Source organism: Oryx dammah, unplaced genomic scaffold (assembly GCF_014754425.2).
Source record: "Oryx dammah isolate SB20612 unplaced genomic scaffold, SCBI_Odam_1.1 HiC_scaffold_21, whole genome shotgun sequence".
Taxonomy (NCBI): Eukaryota; Metazoa; Chordata; class Mammalia; order Artiodactyla; family Bovidae; genus Oryx; species Oryx dammah.
Window position 1 is genome coordinate 2063340 of NW_024070205.1, and position 20917 is coordinate 2084256.

The 20917-nt window shown below is 47.9% G+C and overlaps 1 protein-coding gene across 2 annotated transcripts in view; it reads right to left on the reverse strand.

The window, feature by feature from the left end:
* The window catches only part of NR5A2 (nuclear receptor subfamily 5 group A member 2), a 129911-nt gene that overhangs the window by 87016 nt on the left and 21978 nt on the right, over positions 1-20917 (reverse strand). The gene's annotated exons all lie outside the window — the stretch shown is intronic.

Below are 20917 nucleotides of genomic sequence, written 5' to 3' on the forward strand. Positions count from 1 at the left end.
GACATAACACACACACATATAACACGCACGTGCACACACAACACGCACACACAACACGCACGCACAATGGAGTGCTGCCCAGTCATAACAAAGAATGAAAGTGTCGCCATCGGTAGCAACACGGAAGGACTTGGGGAGCACTATGCTGAGTGAAACAGGTCAGACAGAGAAAGATAAACACTGTATGGTGTGACACACGTGAGCCTAAAAAATACAACGATCCAGTAAAGAAAACAAAAAGAGGCAGAATCACAGATCCAGAGAGCACACTAGTGGTTACCAGTTTGGGGCAGGGGGTAACACAGAGGTGAGAACAAAGGGTTATTCTGAAATTCCATGAAATCGTGTGTGTGAGGCTTTTGAAAACTGCAAAAGGACCGCAGAGTGGGAAGAATCGTTTATTCAACATAAAGGTGAACTAGGGGATTCCCTGGTGGCTCGGTGGTAAAGAGTCTGCAAACTCTCGAGCCCATGCACCCTACAGCCGCTGCTCGGGAACGAGAGAAGCCCGCACGGCCAAAAATACACAATAAAACCGCCAATAAATACACACCAGTAGAATCATCTTAAAAAAGAAGTCGTTTTTAAAAGTAAAGCAATGTTACAAGGGGGAAAAAAAAAGAAAATGGTCTATTTAGTGAAACGACCAGAGATGGTTAAAGGACTCAATCTTTCTCTTTTAATAATATATATATTTTTTACTTCTCTGCTCTAAAACTGATCAGACTAAGCGAGTCAGGAAAAGTGGGCGCAATTATGCAAACATTTACTCACCAATCTCAATATGGAGTAATTTAACAACTGGCTTCGCCCAACACTCAAAGGAACAGCAGATTTCAGACACCTGCTCTTTCAAGCACCCTTTCTACATGTTTCTACCTAGTGTTTTACTCTGATAAAGTTAAAGGTAAATAGATACTCCTTATCTCAGAGACCTTTGTAAAATGTTACATCCAAGCAGCAAAGTGCTTTTGAACCTAGGCTAATTATTGATATAGTGGGGTTTTTTCCACCTCCTGAAGTAAAGTGCTGCTGCTGCTGCTGCTGCTGCTAAGTCACTTTAGTCGTGTCCGACTCTGTGTGACCCCATAGACGGCAGCCCACCAGGCTCCCCCGTCCCTGGGATTCTCCAGGCAAGAACACTGGAGTGGCTTGCCATTTCCTTCTCCAATGCATGAAAGTGAAAAGTGAAAAGTGAAATCGCTCAGTCGCGTCCGACTCTTCGAGACCCCATGGACTGCAGCCCACCAGGCTCTTCCGTCCATGGGATTTTCCAGGCAAGAGTATTGGAGTAAAGTGCATTAGGGCTCAAAACCATGGAAAACCTTACTGCTAAAATTCTACTTTGTGGATCCAAGCTCGTGTCTGTGAAAGTGTTCTGTGTGGCGCATGTGATTTAGAAACCAAAGAACATTAGTCTAAATGGTTCTAAAAATGATGTGACTGATGTCTAATTTCTCACCAGGTAGCCATCTGGGTAGGTAAATTGTTCCTAACCACAGAAGAAAACAGCTCAAAAAAAAAAGAAAAAAGAAAAAAGAAAAACCTCATAAAAGGACAGGAGTCCGGAAAAGTAGGTAGTTTGTTACCATTTCACATAATCAACTCATTTTAGTAAGAACCTACTGTATAGCACAGGAAACTCTACTCAGTACTCTGCAATAACCTATATGGGAGAAGAATCTAGATAAGAGTGGGTGTATGTATACGTATAACTGATTCACACTGCTGTACACTTGAAATACAACACTGCAAATCAACAATGCTCCAATAATTTTTAAAACTAAATTCATCCTCACTCTTTTGTTTCAAAAGGACGCCAACGAGTTTCTCCTCTGCCTTACAAATTCTTCCTGGGTTTTCCCATTGACTCTCATCACTGCTCTGTTTATACGTCACAACGGAGGGCGTGTTCCAGCAGAGTGAGAGTCAGCAACCTGAATCAGCTCTAATCCAGACCCACGGATACATTCAATTTCTAGATCAGATTTTCTGTCAAATGTTACTATGCAGAAACAGTCCATGAAGTCTCCTGATTGATCCTTTTATCAATAGAACATTCTTATAGTTTATTCAGATATAAAGTCCACAAGACACTCCAAAATATGACTTGGCTCAGAGTTTGCTGGACTCCCTTTCCTCACTCCCTTAGTTACTCCTCAAAGCAAAAGTTCACAGCAAATGCAAAGGGACCGGTGACCCACCCACTCAACCAACACATACTCCTTTGGTTCCCTGTACAATAAATTATTTCAGTTTTACCAATATATTTAGTTGACATACCAAATTCTCTAAGATACTTAAAGTGTATATTGCGATGACTTGATACATCTTGGTTTTTTTTATTGGCGTATAGTTGATTTACAGTGCTGTGCTGGTTTCTGCCATATAACCAAGTGATTCAGTTATATATCTACATATTTCCACTCTCCTTTAGATTCTTTTCCCAAGCAGATCACCAGAGTGTTGAGAAGAGGTCCCTCTGCTGTACAATAGGTTTTTATTAGCTACCTATTTCATATATAGGGGTGTGTATATGTCAATCCCAATCTCCCCCTTACATTTTGGGAGGATTCCTCCATTTAGCATCCATCACCTCATTTCTTTCTTCATTTTTGTTTTGGTGAGGACATTTAAGTTCTTTTGCACAACTTACATAGCCATACCAACCTCACAGACAAAAACCACTTGAGAAATTCACTTCAGTGTTTTAAAGCAGTATTAGAAGTGAGAAAAATTCACTTTTTAAAAATGTCTCAAAACATTTAAAATTTATTTTGGAACATTAAGCTCTCAAGAGTAAACTCTTCACCAGAACGTTCTCCAAGATCCCATTTGAAAGCCAATGAGAATCCAGCTGAGAGGTAACCACTCACGGACGCAGGCATCGACCCAGTGAGAGTCTCTCTCCGTGCTCCTCCTGGTGAATCCCTGCAGAATTCTAGTCTTTTCACTCAGATGTTTTCAGTTCAGTTCAGTTCAGTTCAGTTCAGTGGCTCAGTAGTGTCTGACTCTTTGCGACCCCATGAATCGCAGCACGCCAGGCCTCCCTGTCCATCACCAACTCCCAGAGCTCACTCAAACTCACGTCCATCGAGTTGGTGATGCCATCCAGCCATCTCATCCTCTCTTGTCCCCTTTTCCTCTTGCCCCCAATCCCTCCCAGCATCAGAGTCTTTTCCAATGAGTCAACTCTTTGCATGAGGTAGCCAAAGTACTGGAGTTTCAGCTTTAGCATCATTCCTTCCAAAGAACACCCAGGACCGATCTCCTTTAGAATGGAATGGTTGAATCTCCTTGCAGTCCAAGGGACTCTCAAGAGTCTTCTCCAACACCACAGTTCAAAGGCATCAATTCTTCGGTGCTCAGCTTTCTTCACAGTCCAGCTCTCCCATCCACACGTGACCACTGGTTAAGACTCTGGGTAAATACTGACTTCCCCGGCAGTCCAGTGGTTAAGGCCCGTGATCCCAACGCAGGGGGAGTGGGTTCTGTCCCTGGTTAGGGAACTGGAACCCACAGCTGCATGGCAGGGCCAAGAAACAAAACAATTTAAAAAACAAAAAAAATTTTTAAAGACTGGGTAGATAAAATCCAAGAGAAAATGTATGACTCTTCAATAGTTGACAGTGCCATTCCTCTTAAGAATAGAAAAATTGAATTTCCGAAGTACGGGCTCTTCAAACCTTTACACCCTGCTTCACCACTCACCACAGGAAACTCTTCACCCTTTTCAGAGGTGACGATGACACCCACATGGACACACAGTATGCCTGCTATTGGAGAGTGCGAATTTTTTATGAACGCTTCAGCAAAACTGACATAAAACTTACAGCCCTTTCTATTTAAATTGGTCGGATACGTGCGTGAGACACGTCTTAGGGCAAGGAGAGTGGAGCTGTGGAAACAGGAAGATGCGTGAGAGCGGCTGGCTGGTGAGTCCCGGTGAGGAGGTGGGCCAGCGGGAGAGCACCCAGTGCTCTCATGCTGACAGTGCAGCTACGACTTGAATCCACAGGCGGGACTACCCTCGTCCTCCCATGCCCGGCGAGGCGTCATTCTTGGGAAGAAAGCTCAGTACAGGCGTCTGGGCTTCTTATCTGTGTTATTCAGCGTGGATCGTATTGTGTCCAGTCCCTCAGTCTTCAACTCTTTGTGACCCCAAAGGACGCCAGGCTTCCGCGTCCTTCACTGAGTTTGCTCAAACCCATATCCATCGAGTCAGTGATGCCATCCAACCATCTCATCCTCTGTTGCCCCCTTCTGCTGCCCTCAACCTTTCCCAGCATCAGGGTCTTTTCCAATGAGTCAGCTCTTTGAATCAGGTGGCCGCAGTATTAGAGCTTCAGCATTATTCCTTCCAATGAATATTCAGAGTTGATTCAACGTGGGTGGTCTACACTTAAATCCTATTTGACTACCGCGTAGATTTTTAGCTTTATCCCCACCTTCTTCCTACCCCAGTGACATCCTATGCAGGAAATCCCTAATCGGAATAGAAATCAGAGGCACTCTTTCCTGAAATGAATGAGCTTAAGCTTCAGAAACCTTCCCAACTGCAGAGATACTAGACAAAATAAATGTCAAGATGCTTTTCAATGTCAAGAAGTGAAGTATGCAAGTCCACGCAGTCCTTTCGGAGTATCGGGGGATGTAAGAATTAGAATACACGGAACACTCATCTCTGCAGGCAGGGTACGGTCCTGGAATGTCAGGCATACTCATGTCCGACTCTCTGCAAGCCTACAGACCGCAGCCCACCAGGCTCCTCTGACCACGGGATTCTCCAGGCAAGAATACTGGAGTGGGTTGCTGTGCCCTCCTCTAGCGGAACTTCCCGACAAGGGGATCAAACCCACATGTCTTACATCTCCTGCCTTGGCAGGTGGGTTCTTCACCACTAGTGCCACCTGGGAATATTAATGCCCATCTGAGTCTGAGTGAACTCCGGGAGTTGGTGAGGGACAGGGAGGCCTGGCGTGCTGCAATTCATGGGGTCACAAAGAGTCGGACACGACTGAGCGACTGAACTGAACTGAACTGATAATTTTGTAGATAAATCCCTGGGTTTGTTTTATAATCCAAACCTGGTCTGCACTGTGGGGAGAGAAGCGTTGGAGAGACTGTAGCTTGGATTATCTGTTACTATAGAAGAGAAAGTGAAAAGTAACAAAGATAATGAAAGGATTGGAGATAAAGCTTCCGTAGAATATTTAAAATACCCAGCAATTTTCTCCTCATAAAAAAGACAAGGCTGTGGAGGAAAACAAAGGTGGGTCCATGTCAAGGAGGTGACTCAAACTCAGGGATCAAATTCTTCTAGACAATTTGAAAGGTCTGATGGTCCAAAGCTCCCTCTGCCTTCTCGGAAGGGGAGTCACGTTGGCCTCAGCCATTCATCGAGCGTGCCCCTCCGACTGAATCTGCAACCTGGTCAGTTTCTGTTGGCAGAGGGGTTTGGTCTTAACCAGACTCCTATCTTAATTACTGAAATACGTTTGGATCCTTAAGGAGAGAATACTGGTAAGTTCTCATGTAGGTGCAACTCAGTAAGAGATTAGAACCAAGCCAGGGGTGCCCTCCTGTTTTGATCTCACCGACAGACTGGTGACAGTCGTGCAGGATGAAGGGTCTAAGCTGCAATTCGAAGAGCGTCTTGACTGCTGCGGAACTCTGAGGCCGACTGCACAGAGGTGTCAAGAATCCAGGTCTCTGGGAAGAACCTGGTTTCTTGTCTGCAGGGGATGTTGTAGCTACAGAACCTCGGAGGGTCCCCAGGGCAGCATCTAAGGACCAGTCCCGGCATCTCTATCTACCTGCGCCAGGAGCATCTCAGGCGCTCGCAGGCCCTGCTCCCAGAGACGCCGGTTCCCCTTCCTTCCCAATGGCTCTCAGTGGCTCAAGCCACAGACCCAAACTGTGCTTGTCTCATCTTTTTCTCTGAAAGCCCCTTTCAGCAAATCTGTCCACTTTACCTCAACCTGCGTCCGGAGTCCATCCACGCCGTCACTTCTCCCGTCCCATCATCACACCCTGTCTAAGCCACTGGCCTGCTGAACCTCCTACGTCCCTTCCTGCTTCCTTCTGAACCACTTCCCACCTGTGGCCAGAAAGATGTTTCCTGTAATGAGAATGCAGTGAAGACGCGGCATCGTCTAAAATCCTCCTAAGAGTCCCTATCCCAAACCGTACAAAATCCAAGCCCTATGTGGGCTGGGCCTTGCCAAACTCTTTGACTCTCTGCATTTTGGTTTTCTTTATATTTCTTAAAAATACTGAGCTAGTTTCCACCCTGGGGCCTTTGCACTAGCTGTCCCTGTGTCTGGACTGTGTCTCCGAGCTTAGCAAGCCTGGTTCTTTCCTGCCGCTTCGGTTTCAGCTCAAGTGTCCGCTCCTCACGCTGGCTTCCTCTGACGCCCCATGCTCCCTCTCTTCCCACACGCTCCTGCCTCGTTTTCATCCACGTTGTCTTTCTTGTCTGCTTCCCATGTGCTTCCCTCCCACCACAAAGTGAGCATCAATAAAACCGGTATCCTTGCTGGTCCTGTTCACCACTGCATCCCCTGGTTTAGAATAAGGCTTGTCACTGAGCGGGTAACTTTATTTTTTGGCCTCGCCATGTGGCATGCGGGATCTTAGCTCCCTGACCAGGAACTGAATCCATACCCCTGCACTGGAGGCACAAAGTCTTAACCACTGGATCTCCAGGGAAGTCCTCTTAGTGGGCATTTCATTAACATGGGCTGAATGAATGAAGGATTTGTACGAATAATTTTAAAAGCTGGTATGTGATTGCTCTAGGTCCACTGGGCTAGCTGAACCCTCTCACCAACACTGTCAATATAAACTGATTTGGTGCCATTGAATCAATGACTATGAAACAAACAGCAGTACATCTATATAAGGTGAAAAAGAAAAGTTTCCTGGTCAAAATACGAGTTATACTGAAGGAAATTTAAAATGTCACACGGGTTCACATGAAATAAAAACCAGAACCTCGAATATATGCATGTCACCAGTGACTGGAATTTACCTAGAAGACAAGGCCTGTTGGAAAGAATAGCAGAAATAATAACAAAGTATATATAAAAGACTTTATACCTTCTTCACAGCAACAACAACGTTTAAGCAATACATAAAAAGAGGTCATTGGAATGCGTTTCAGCTAAATACTGGGAAAGCAAAGGAAAATGACACCAAAATTGAATGCAAAAAATTCATTCAAACAAAAAAAAGCTTGAATAATAAAATATTATTAAAATAAACAATTTAAAAATAAAGCTTAAAATAAATAAAGCTTGAAAAATAAAATAGTGGTTTTGAGATATAATAAACATATGAGAAAAGTAACTTCCCCCCAGAAAAAGAAACAGTCTGCGTGTATGTCCAACGGTCACCGTGCACACTTCCAGTCCCTCTGGGTCACTCCTCAAGCTCCCCTGGCGGCTTCCCTTTGCCTAGGACAGGATCCACACACAGGAGCCCACATGGTGGCCCCGCTACCTGTCTGGTCACCTCCCCAATGGTCACTTCCGGCGAAAGGAGGCAGGTGCACCCAGATTACAGGGCCCAAGCCTTGTGCTCTCCACACCAGCTCCTCTCTGCTGGAGACACCCCCCTGACCCCCGCACTGCCACCGGCTCATCTGGCTGGCATCTCCTCCTCATCCTGCAAGACCTCCCATCCCCTGACCAGCCCTGCCCCAGCTCCACACGGGGTAGGCGCCGAAGAGCTCACCCTGCATTCTAGGCAAACCTTCCTCTCTTGGTGCTAGCCATCGCTGGACTACTGCCAATGGACCACTGGTTGGCGGTGGTTTAGTTGCTAAGTCGTGTCTGACTCTTGTGACCCCATGGACATAACCCACCAGGCTCCTCTGTCCATGGGCTTCTCCAGGCAAGAACAGGAAGTGGCTTGCCACTGCCTTTTCCAGGGGATCCTCCCGACCCAGGGATCGAACCCTGGTCCCCTGCATTGCAGGCAGATTCTTCACCAACTGAGCCACAAGGGAAGCCCCAAACATCAATAGGGTGTTTCAAATTCTGGACTATATACAATTAACTGAATCATATAAACGGTACTTCATTTTCCTCATCTTACTTTCTTCGTCCACATTATTTATAGCTAAGAATAAATAAGACTCTTGAGAGTCCCTTGGACTGCAAGGAGACCCAACCAGTCCATCCTAAAGGAGACTGATCAGTTCTGGGTGTTCACTGGAAGGACTGATGTTGAAGCTGAAACCCCAATACTTTGGCCACCTGATGCGAAGAGCTGACTCATTTGAAAAGACCCTGATGCTGGGAAAGATTGAAGGCAGGAGGAGAAGGGGACGACAGAGGATAAGATGGTTGGATGGCATCACTGATGCAATGGACATGAGTTTGGGTAAACTCCAAGAGTTGGTGATGCACAGGGAGGCCTGGCATGCTGCGGTTCACGGGGTTGCAAAGAGTCGGACATGACTGAGAGACCGAACAACTGAACTGAAGAATAAATAAATATCTTCTAATATTCACCTCTGTCAACTGTGGTTATATGAAATTGTCCCATGTCATTTTTTACATGAAACGTTTATTTTTACACTTCAGTGACAGAATTAAACCTAAGTTTTATTTATCCAAAATAAAGAGTCCCCTCTTTAAGATGCATAAATTGTGCATGTACTCATTTATGCAATTTACCACCGCTACTACAAACCCCTGCCGTGTTTTTCAGGGGTTGGCGTGCTGTCCGTGAGAATTCAATCGTCTCCTCAGTTTCAGGATCGTTTCAACCATCAGTGCGAGCGTTGTCACACATAGCTACACAGGTTTCCAGAGGCAGGGTCTGCTGGGGGCCCAGGTGTTGCTCCTACTTGAATTGAGCAAAGCGCCCCACAGGACATGGCTGGTGTCGGGGGTGGGGAGCCCACCTGGCCTGTCTGCAGCTCAGGCATTGATGCACAGTCAGAACTCAGTAAAGGCTGCGTGAACGAGGGCGTGAACAGGTAAGACATAAATGGATAAAATCACAGCTCTGCCCTGATCCTAAGTCACAGCCCATCATTTACACCAGAAGTGTTTTACCAACGGCTAGGGAGTCAAGCTGGAGAAGGCAGTGGCACCCCACTCCAGTACTCTTGCCTGGAAAATCTCATGGACAGAGGAGCCTGGTGGGCTGCAGACCATGGGGTCGCTAAGAGTCGGGCACGACTGAGCGACTTCACTTTCACTTTTCACTTTCATGCATTGGAGAAGGAAATGGCAACCCACTCCAGTGTTCTAGAGAATCCCAGGGATGAGGGAGCTCGGTGGGCTGCCATCTATGGAGTCGCACAGAGTCGGACACAACTGAAGCGACTTAGCAGCAGGGAGTCAAGCCTTCCTGAATTGATTAGATTCTTGAAGGATTTCTTTAGAGATTCACTCCTAAAGAAAAAAACCCGCTACGTCCTGGTGAATGAAACGCAGGCACGATGTGTTCTGGCTCTTTTCAAAAGCCAGCCCTCAGCTGGACCCAACCGAATCCATGACTGGAATCAAGTTATGTTTTCAAGATTGTGACATGTCATTGATAAAACCATAAAAGGAATTCTCTATGGTCAAATAAAACTCCTCTGAAAACATTCATAACCACAAATCCCAATACATGAGTGCAAATTATTAATGCTTTTAAAGCAAGTTAGACCCCACAAAAGTGACGGTTATTGTTTTCACGCTAGCTATCTGGCAGGAGTTGAACCTCACATAGATGGCAGTATTTTTGTGCCCAAGCATCTTCCCTCCTTCATTTGCTTGCCAAACAGATCCAGAATTTGTTTTTCCTCCGAAACTGGAGCAAGAATCAATTAAAATGTATAATAATGTGTTAACTAGCTAATACAGCAATTAACGCTAAGGGGCATTTCAAGCCCTGGGTTTTTAGCAACAGCCCTGTTCTTTCATTCCCTCTGTCAGATCTGTAATTGAAAGAATACCGTGAGAAAAGCCTTTCATCAGCTCCGAGTTACATTTCCCGCTTTGATAACCGTACAAGGAAATCTGAGGCACTTCAAGCTTCCAATTACATTTGATTAGCCAGTCAAAATCATCTAACAGCTTTCATCACCCAAAGGAGAACTTTTGAAGAATTCTGTTGCCCACACTTCTGCACAAACACTAATCTATATCATTATTTTACAAGGGGAAATGTAATATTTAGTAAGGTTTTAAATTGGGCAGTAAGCAAAAGCCTCTTCTTCATCGTGACTTTGGGATCAAAGAAGCACAAGGGTGGTTTTGAGATGTGTGAGGTAAAGGATTTGTGGTTAGTTCAGAGGCAAGATACTCTGGTCAAAATGAAACAACAGTTCTTAGAATCTGCTAACATTTCAGACAGCACGTCTGAAAACAGGATATGCACTCAAAACTCTTATGATGCCTACACACAAGATCTGCCCGGGAGAAGCATGGAGGACCCGAAACCTACATGGGCGTGAAACTATTTCCTACCAAATGCATGTGAGTGTGGCTGTATCAGGAGAAGGTGATGGCACCCCACTCCAGTACTCTTGCCTGGAAAATCCCATGGACAGAGGAGCCTGGTAGGCTGCAGTCCATGGGGTTGCAAAGAGTTGGAAGCGACTGAGCGACTTCACTTTCACTTTTCACTTTCATGTATTGGAGAAGGAAATGGCAAGCCACTCCAGTGTTCTTGCCTGGAGAATCCCAGGGACGGGGGAGCCTGGTGGGCTGCCGTCTGTGGGGTCACACAGAGTCGGACACGACTGAAGCGACTTAGCAGCAGCAGTGGCTGTATTAACCACATCAGGGCCACTGCTTAAGAAGTCACTGAAAACATCCTCCTGGGAATCTTCTGATGACCAGTTAGGAATTTAATACTGCTTAAAAGTGAAGACAGGAATTGTTATCAGTGCTGCCTTGACCCACCCCCACGCCCCTCCCCATCTTGAGTGTATCCTTGCAAAACAGACCTGATGTCTTCTGTGTTTCATCCTCCATAAAAATGTGTTTTTAATTTAAGTGAAATAATTATCCTGCTCTCCCAGGTAAAGTATTCTGTAAACAGGCTATTTAGAAATGCGATCGTCATTTCACAGGAGGTGGTCCTGCTGAGTAGCCTTTAAAAAGCAACACTGTGAGGCACGATGGAAGGCCAGCTACCTCCACGCTCCCCAAATGAATGACAGAAGGGGTTACCCTCTGCCTCTGCAACCTCGTCTTGTGCAATAAAAGACAGACTTTAGACTTGTTGCCCAATTAGTCCATCTGCTACGTCAAGTTAAGGCCTTCTTACAACGTCAGAAATCGGATCATGGTTGGTTGCAAAGTTAATCCTTAATGTTACATAATCCTGGGGACATTTCTAAATATTCAAGATAATGTGGTGCTCTTTTAGTCTTCACGGAGAAATGGAGAGCAGCAGGGCCCTACAGTCCTGTTCCCTTCAGATCTGTACAATTTCTCTTCCAAGCGTTTGGCTGTTCCTTCCAAGGGTGCTGGATGTGAATAACCCAAGCTTGGTCCTGGGAGGCCGCAAAGATGGCATTTGAAATTGATTTCCAGGGGACTTCCCTGGAGGTTCGGTGGTTAAGAATCGCTTCGCAACGCAGGGCACAGGGGTTTGATCCCTGGTTGAGGACTAAAAACTCACATGGCTCGGAGCAACGAAGCCTGGAGCTGCAACTAGAGAATCTGTGCACCGCAAGGAAGACCCGCGTGCCGCAGAGAAGTCCCCGCGTGCCGCAGAGAAGTTCCCATGTGCCGCAGCTAAGACCCCACGCAGCCAAGTAAACATTTTTTAAAAAGAAAGAGAAAGATTTCCATGGAGGAAGTAAGAAGGCAGGGACACAAGGACAGCCAGCCCTTTGCGGGACGGTGCGGAGGTTTCACTTACACAGTGTAGGCGGGCGTTACAGGGGTCCCCACACCCCCCGGTCAGTCTCTTGTGCCCTGGCCCTGGAGGCTGCAACAGGAAACCCCACTGTGTGGAGTCCCCTCGCCCGGAGACAAGGCCACCCAGACGTTCCACCGACTACCCGCGAGCGCTGCCCACTCCTGGGTTCACCGACCTGACCGTTTCTCACGTCTTCTCCATCTGCCCTCAGACCTCCATGGTGTAGGGGCCCTCCTGGCCCACCAAGTCCCATCTGCAGAGAAATACAGACGCAGCCCCGCTCGGGGCGGGCTCCCAGGACCCACAACACTGCAGGCGCCTGTGGGGAGCTGAGAGACCCCGGGGGAAGGAGGAGAAGCCACGTGAGTGAGCAAAGAGAAAGCGGGTCAGGGCAGATAGAAAGAAGAGATGGAGGCGAAGGAAAGGGGACAAAACCAAGAAGACGATACAGCAGGTCAGAGTGTCTCCAGAGACACTCTGGGGCCCCGTGCACAGGAGGCCCGAGCTTCGCCTGGTGCGTGGCGAAGGCAGCCCCACAGAGGAAGCAGGTGTTAAGCATCAGGTATTTAAGAAAGACCGAGGGCTGGCAGAGGGATGCTGCGGACCGCGCTGCGCTCGAGGGCGAGAGGCATTCTTGGGTTAGAGATGAATGTCTTTAACGTGAACAACAGCACAAACGCGCAATTTCCATGCAGCCATTCTGCAAATGGATGTGGAGCCCGCAGAGATTTGTATGATCGACTTCCCGAGCTGCAGGAGAATAAGCCAGAGCAAGTCATCCTTCACTTGCCCTGGAAAATAGAAAGCCCTATTTTACCTCACAGGTTCAGAGGGCAAAGTCCTTCAAAAGTGTGTTAAGGAGTGTCACACGTAAGTCATGTTTGCGGCGTTGTCACCCACTACCACACTCGGTGTGATGGCGGACATCGTCGGCAGACTGGGTCCCGGGGCTTGCGGACTCGGGGAACTCCCCTCCCCGAGACTGAGGATCAGACGCTCTGGACTTTCTGTAAGGTCTGTGAGCAGCCTGTGTGTCCTGCTGGGCAGACGTGTGCAGGCCTTGGACCGACCAGGGACCCAGGGGAGTCTCAGCAAACAGGTGTGGACCAGCTTCTAAGCAGACAGGCTGACACACTGGCCTCTACTGGCCACGTGGTCGGAACCAGAGCTGGGCACTCGGGATGGGCAAGCCTGCCCAGCGTCCCCAAGTGGGGAGCACCACCCCCCTGCTGACCCTCCAGTTACATACACTTTTACAGATTAAGGTTTAGAAACTTTGGAGTCTGCATCCAACGGCAAACTCCTCCTTTTCTCCGGTTCTGTATTCTAGCCCTACAAGGTCACCACCAATTAAAAAAAGAAAGAATTTACATGTTCTTGGGTCATTTTAAGAAATGGCTCTCTGCAGCTGAAGAAGAACACAGGTCCTTTAAGACCCATTGTAAAGTGGTACTCAGATGGCCATAGTTTACAAAAGACCGCCATATGCATTTTTGGTTTCAAAGACATCATTAATTAGTACTTAATAGCCGTGTGACTTGGGGCAAATCAGTGAAAGTGTTTAGGTCTCAGAACCTCAGCTGCACACTGGGAGCAAACATGCTCACTGCCCAGGAAGTAATGGGTATTAGATGAGATACAATACTGGTAAGGCAATTGACAATCCTGACTCACAGCAAAAACTCAGTAAGTAGCAGCTGCTATTATCACCTATCGTCCAAACAAAGTATTTTCTGTTGAACTTGAGTCTTCCCTAAGCTCTCTCCTATTAATGTAACTCCAAGCCTTGGGGGCAGGTTACCTACTGAGCTTCCCGCCCACCCCTCCAGCTTCTGTGTTTCTTCCTCCATCTCTCTCACGCCTGCTTCCCACCCCACTCCCCAAACTGGCTGAAGTGCCTCGGTTAATTTTGCCAGTGACAGATTATTTGACTAAAAAACAATTTGGTGGTTTAAAGACCTAGTTAGCAAAACTACAATGAGCCAAGACCTGACACCAGTCAGAATGGCCGTCCTTAGAGAGTCTACAGATAAGAAGAGCTGGAGAGGGTGTGCAGAAAAAGGGGACCTTCCTACATTGTCGCTGGTGGGAATGTAAACTGGCACGGCCACTGTGGAGACCAGTATAGAGGTTCCTTAAAACACTAAAAACAGAGCTACCTGCAATCCCACTCCTGGGCGTATATTCAGACAAAACTGTAATTCAAGAAATGCACGTACCCCTACATTCACAGCAGCACTATTTAAAACAGCCAAGACATGGACACAACCTGGACGCCCATTTACAGAAGAGTGGGCACAGACATGGGCCGTGCATACAGTGGAGTGCCAGTCAGCTGGGAAAAAGAACGAAATCATGCCATGTGAAGCGGCGTGGAGGACCTAGAGATTACCACGCCAAGTGACGTGAAACAGACAAATGCCATGTGACGTCACGGAGGTGCAGAAGCTAACACTCGACAGGAATGAAGCAAACTCGCCGACGCACAGGATGGACCCGTGAGTTCCCGGGCGGGGGCTGGGGGTGGGGATTCGCAGGAGCGAACTGTTATACACAGGCTGGACAAACAGGGTCCTACTCTACAGGACAGGGAGCTGTATTCAATCCCCCGAGACAAAACAAAATAGAAAAGAATATGAGAAACAATATGTACGTGTATAACGGGGCCACCCTGCGGTTCAGAAGAAATGAACACAACGCTGTACATCAATTAAACGGGAACAGAATAAACTTCGAAAAATTATAAAATAAAAGCCTAGTTAGCAAACTTCTATTAATCAGTTAACTCTGTGTCTCTCTGGATCCAGAAGGGATGGTCGGGCGTGTCCTCCGGAATGACCACTTTACAGGACAGCAAGGGTCCAGGGCTTCCCCTCCTGGGCAAGAGGCGACCTTGTCCCGCCCTCCCTCCCCAGGAGGAAAGGGGCGGACCAGACTGGCACCTGAGGAGAGGCACCCAGACCTACAGCAGGCAGGGCGAGCACCCGATCAAAGGGGCCTCTTCCCTCCACCCTCTGACCGTGAGCAGAGCAAGGGAGATGCCCGTTTTCCGCCCACCTTCACCGTGCATTCCTGACGCCTGCCGCGAGCCAGCCAGTTAAACACGGCGCCCCTGGTGTGGCGGGCCTCTCCCACGCTCCCCACCATCCCGGGAGGTAACACACAGATGAACAGGAACAGGAAGCGCGTCGGGTATGTGAACAGGCAAACCCAGCATGAAGCCACACTCATGGCTCCCAGCACATCCCCTGGCTTTCAGCCGACTGCACAGTAACTACCCGCGTCTGGTCACACGGAAACCCAGAGTCTAACCGAGCTCGCAGCCTGTAGCTGCATCCTCACTGAATAAAGCAAACGTGATACTTGTAAGGGCCTCCCTGGTGGCTCCATGGTAAAGAATCCACTGCAATGCAGGAGACGCAAGTTCAATCCCTGGGTCGGGAAGATTCCCTGGAGGGGGAAATGGCAACCCACTCCAATATTCTTGCCTGGAGAATCCTACACAGAGAGGAGCCTGGTAGGCTATAGTCCACAGGGTTGAAAAAGCGTCCAACCTGACTTAGCGACTTAAGGAACCGAGAGGGTGGAAGACCTAGCACTCCTCAGTCGGGGGGTCATTTCTGCCAAAGAACAACTCCTCCACCTTAAACAGGTATTGATTGATAGGGGAGAGCTGATTCACCCCGCAGACAGTGACCAAGAAGACTTCAACGGCTACGGGAAGATCCCTCAGTCAGTAAGCGACACGGGTACAGGAACACACAAGCCTGGACAAGCGTGGAGAGCCAGAAAGACCCACATCTCAGCACCAGCAACCAGCCCGGAGGCTCTGTGCCAGCTCTGCCCTGAGGAGCCACAGAAGCAGACGTCTGATGCCGAAGAGCCCCGAGTCACAGAGGCAGACCTGCAGCTTCCAACCTTCCCTCCAAATTCACAGGCAGCAGAAAACTTCCATGCCCACCCCCAGTGGAAGAAAAGCCAGTTTTCCGGTTTCCTCGTAAACCTACGGAAGGTCCATTTATTACCTTCTGATCTCTTTTTGAGAAACAGGTTTCATGGTCAGAGATGTTTTTACTTGCCTTTGAATAGCAATACTTCTCTCCTCTTTATGGGAAATCACATTAGATGTTGATCATCTGCTTCCAGGAGGAACTACTTTGCATCCAAAGAATTAAAATACAGGTAAGTAAAGTGACAGATGATAACTCTGGGTACAGGATCCTGAGAGCTCAGGCAGAGGCAAAAGGGAGCAGTGGGGGGGTGTGTGTGCACTCAGCTGTGTCTGACTCTTTGTGACCCCATGGACTGCAGCCCACCAGGCTCCTCTGCCCATGGGCATCTCTAGGCTAGAATACTGGAGTGGGTTGCCGTTTCTTTCTCCAGACCCAGGGACAGAACTCGCATCTTCTGTGTTGCATCTCTGTATTGGCAGGCGGATCCTTCACCACTGAGCCACCTGGGAGGCATTAAAGAGAGCAGGATGGCAGATACGGCAGGTAAACACACACACACAGAAAAGAAGGGCTAAGCAAGTCCGCTAAAGAACACAGCTTCAAACTGGGGCAGATCCAGCAAACTGCAAACTGCAGACCTGTGTTGGTTGAGAGAAGTCAACTGAGGCTTGGGAAAAGGGATCTAGGGTGTTAACGATAAATAAATTAAAACTCTGCTCAAAAAGCATCCGCACCAGAGCAGAGAAAAAAAGGGCGGCTGGCTTTCGAGAAAACTGGCTTCTGCGTGGCTGAATTCCTTTGGCACAAACTCCCTGAGCCTCTGAGCCCTATTTTCCACAGAAACACTAGTTATGCGTTTCAGTCAGGATTAATTTAGACTTTTTTTATTCCTCCATGTACAAGAATCATTCACGGAGGGTAAGTTCTTCTCCATCTATTCCCAGAATCCTCGGAAGACATCTGGTCTCATTAGACGATCAAACAGACCTGCAGACTCATTAGTTGTTCAGCAAAGTGGGAGTCACTTGCCCGCTGCTCTTCTGTCTGTGAGACACTCAAGACACAGAGGAGAGGAAAATGGGCGAAGGAAAAAGAGCACCTTCTTCTTGACTCGCGACGACAGCGCTTTCTGGGATGCTGGGAGGCAGGGTCTGGAATTCATTCTTGATTTCCAAAAATACAAGTTAAAGTCAAGCATAGAGGGCACCGTAAGACAGGTGGAGCTTAAAGATTCGAAGGTATACTGAAGGCATGCCTTGACCCCAGAAATGCTGTCAGACTGGGGTACTTCAGGGCCATCTACCACCTGGTTACAACCCTAAGCTCCCTTCCTGACTGTTTCCACAAACACACAGAAAGGAGCCCAGGCTGATGCACCCGGCACCCAGCCGGAACCAGGACGTAACTTCCTTTATCCACTTTTCAGCAGGGCAGAGCCCCACGTGGCCGTCTGTCCTCCCGAGGGCAGTGGGCAGAGGGGAGGCACTCAGAGGGGTCTGGACCCTCCTCCAGGGCTCAGGAGTGCTGGCAGGAAGACGCACTTCACTCACTGAGGCCCCCGTAACCCTGCGAGAATTGTAGCCGCTTTCTAAAGTGACGCCCTCCCTCCCGGGGACGGGTCTGGACTCAGAGAAAATCCATCTCGCTGATTATCAGTGATTTAGTAATTGGGCAGTAGTGATGGACTTCAGATAACCAGGAGGTCCGCCGCAGCTTCCCTGGGAAAGGCGTGGATTTCTGGAGTCAAAGGTTACAGGGCTTGTGTGTGTGTGTGTGCATATGTGTGTGTGTGCGTGCATGCCTGTGCATGCCTGTGCATGTGCGTGTGTATGTGTGTGTGTGTCCTGGGGGGGGGGGGCGCAGGGCTGTGGAGAAGCACAGCTTCTTTAACCTGAATGGCTAGCCCCCCAGTTCCTCCCTGCAGTAGACAGCTGTATAATCTCAGACAGGCCACAGGCACCCTGCCTCAGCTTCTCCACACGTAACGGAGGGGCTACAATCCAAGGGCCCCCACCATCTCGCCCCGTTCTGGAAAGCCTGTGGTGTCCGGGCCGCGAGGATCGCTGGACACACCGGTGCTGGCTAGACAGCTACCCCGGCTAGTTCTCCTTTCCCATGCCACGACTTTGGATGGAAATCAGAACTGCCCCTCATAGAGGAAACAAACCAGCTCACTTACAGGCACTCTCTTTTCCCCGGTCATCACCTAGCTCTGAAGTTGCACGGTTTCTATATTGTATTTTTTTATTTTTGCAGTTTATGGACTGTTTTTCAAGATGCACGTATGAGAGTTAAAATGTCCTCTTTCCCATTCCAATATTTTGAATGGGAACCAGAATATCATTTCTTTTTCTTTTTTTTTGCATCATGTAACTAAAAGACCCACCAGCTTTCCTCTGGCCCTTTTGATCCCTTAGACAGTAAACCAATGAAATCTGCATTCCCCTCTTCTCCATGCAGAGAGTGTGACGTGTCCTGTGAGAGTGAGCAAGGGGTCGTTTGCAAACTCGCCCGGTTATCTTATTACTTCTCCTGCAGCAAACGTGTGCGCTTTTCCAGGGTTGCGGAGCTATAAGCAATCTGCTCTATAAGCACACCGCCTGATGGGTAACTTACGGTGAAGTTAACAAGAAAAAGACAAATGTGAAGAAGGGGCCGTGCATCTAAATCATCCCAAACGCTATTTTAAAATCACAAGGTTTGCAGGAAGGTAGGCGGAGGATCTGGCTGCAGGTTTCCAGCGGGCCTTGGAGGCCAGGCCGGGGTGAGGGGGGTGGTGGGGGGAGGCCTCGTGCAGGAGGTGTTCCTGGCCGGGGCTGGTGGACCACGCCCCTGCCCAGGAGCAACCACTCCTGGACTGCTGGGCCTGCCTCCTTAGCGGGTCAGGAAATCAACTCAGGGGGTCGTGACCAGGAATTTTTTTATTTTAAAAGCATGAAATAAATTCGACTAAAGCAAAACAGAATAGAAAGTATCAGCATGCGTGGCAAGACAAAAGCACGCCCTGTCTCGTGGAACTCTGGCTCAGTTGAGCGTGCGTGCAGGCGTGCGTGCGTGTGTGTGTGTGTGTGTGTGTGTGTTTGGTACACCAGGTTCCAATGTAGAATATGTTTCCTACTGCAGGCCTTAGTTCAAAAGTTTGCAAGCCTCTGCCCTGGAGAAACAGCGGGCAGTGCACACTGTCTCCACGCTGGCTTCAAACGCCTTGGTCTGGTTTCCACAAAGCGACTTTATAAACAAAGGAAAAGGAATTCTTCCGAAACAAATGGTCACCTCTCGATTCTGTATTTAAACAACCCCTAAGTTATTCTGGAATCTACTTTTAGTCCTCTGAAAAATACTTCAAGGGTAATACCTCTTTCAAAAATATAAGCCCAAGGCCAACAGCGAAGAGGGTCTAGTCGTCTTTCTCTCCTGGGGTCACCTCCGCCTTTTACAGGAACCAGGCCAGCATTTGCATCTGTTCCTTTCTCTTCTTTAAAGCATTTTCTCACAGGAGACTGATAAATGCCTTAAACAACAGTAAAAGGACTCAGATGGACATGAGTTTGGGTAAACTCCAGGAGCTGGTGATGGACAGGGAGGCCTGGCGTGCTACGATTCATGGGGTCGCAAAGAGTTGGAAACGACTGAGCGACTGAACTGAACTGAACTGAACTGAAAGGACTCAGAATGCTTTAATATGTCCCATTCCCCAAAATGTTCATATTTTAACCAAATATGAAATCTCATGCCCTAGAAAAGAACCTCATGCAATTTAACTACAGGGAAAGGATAGGAGAAATTTGGAGAGCATGTTTTCCTAGCACTCTTCAAGCCCCACCTGGGGTTCTCTATACTCACTTCACAACTTTGTCTTTTTTCATATAAATAATACGCTTGATTTCTTTCCTCATGATTTTGTGAAACGAACTTCAGCATGTTGTTTCTTTTAAGTAGATATTTATGAAATTCTCTTCAACAGCAAATATTTTGTCTTATTCAACCTTGTATCCATCTTACACCCAACGTACTACCTGGCAAGTTTGAGGTCCTCAACTGGAAGTGAGGGATTACTATTATAGAATTTTACTTCTCTATCATGCACATGGTAATTCTGCTTTCCAATGTCAAACTAAAAAGAGTACAAGTGCATTTTTTTCCTGAACATATGAGTATTAAGTAAAGCCTCCACATTTTGTCATAAAACAGTAAGAACAATTTTAAAATAGCACCGATTTACTAAGTATATATTATATGCTGGGTTCCCAGGACTAGAGGCTTTGCCCATACAGTCTCGTTTATTCCTTGAAATATCTCAATAGAGGTATTGTTATTCCCTACATACCTCCACCTCCCCCACAACACCACACCTGTAATTTCACAGACTAGAAAACTAAGGCTCAGAGACGGACAACCTGCCCAACACAGACAGTTACTAAGCAGCAAGGATCTAACGCCAACTGGGTCCCCTGCGAAGGCGAGGCTTCCGTCCTTCTGCGTTTCCTAACCTGTCAGCTGCATCTGGAACAATCATTTTCGTTTTCATTTTTCAATCCCTACTTGTTCTCTTAAGGGACAAAGCTGCGAACCCAAGATCACCATCAGGAAAGCGCTGCTTGTTGTTGATGATAAGCGCCTGATGACCCCAGCGTGGTTCCACGCCAGAGGGTCTGGTCTGGCAGCCAACAGGGCACCTTGCCCACCATCAGCCCTCTGCACATGCGGGACAGGCGCCCCAGGAGCAGGGCTGGACCCGACGGCGGCCCAGTGACTCCCCTGGGCCCACTCAGGTAACTCTTCTGTTTCAGATCACGGTGCCGAGAGAAGGCGGCCATGGAAAGCCGAGCTTTCCATTTGCACGTGGTTTCCACACGCCAGCCCCTCCACACGCACACAGCTTTAGACAGAACCTCTAAATGAAAAGTCTGCTTTGTACTGTCCTCCTTGCAGAGATTTTAAAATCTCCTCCCAAAGGCTGAAGCCACCACGGTAACAGGAAGAAATTGATTTTATAACAGATAGACTAGAAATCAAGCCCAGACTTCAGTTCTGTCTGTAACCCAGAGAATGAAACCACTGACCACCAAGCTTCTACTGGTAGTCCT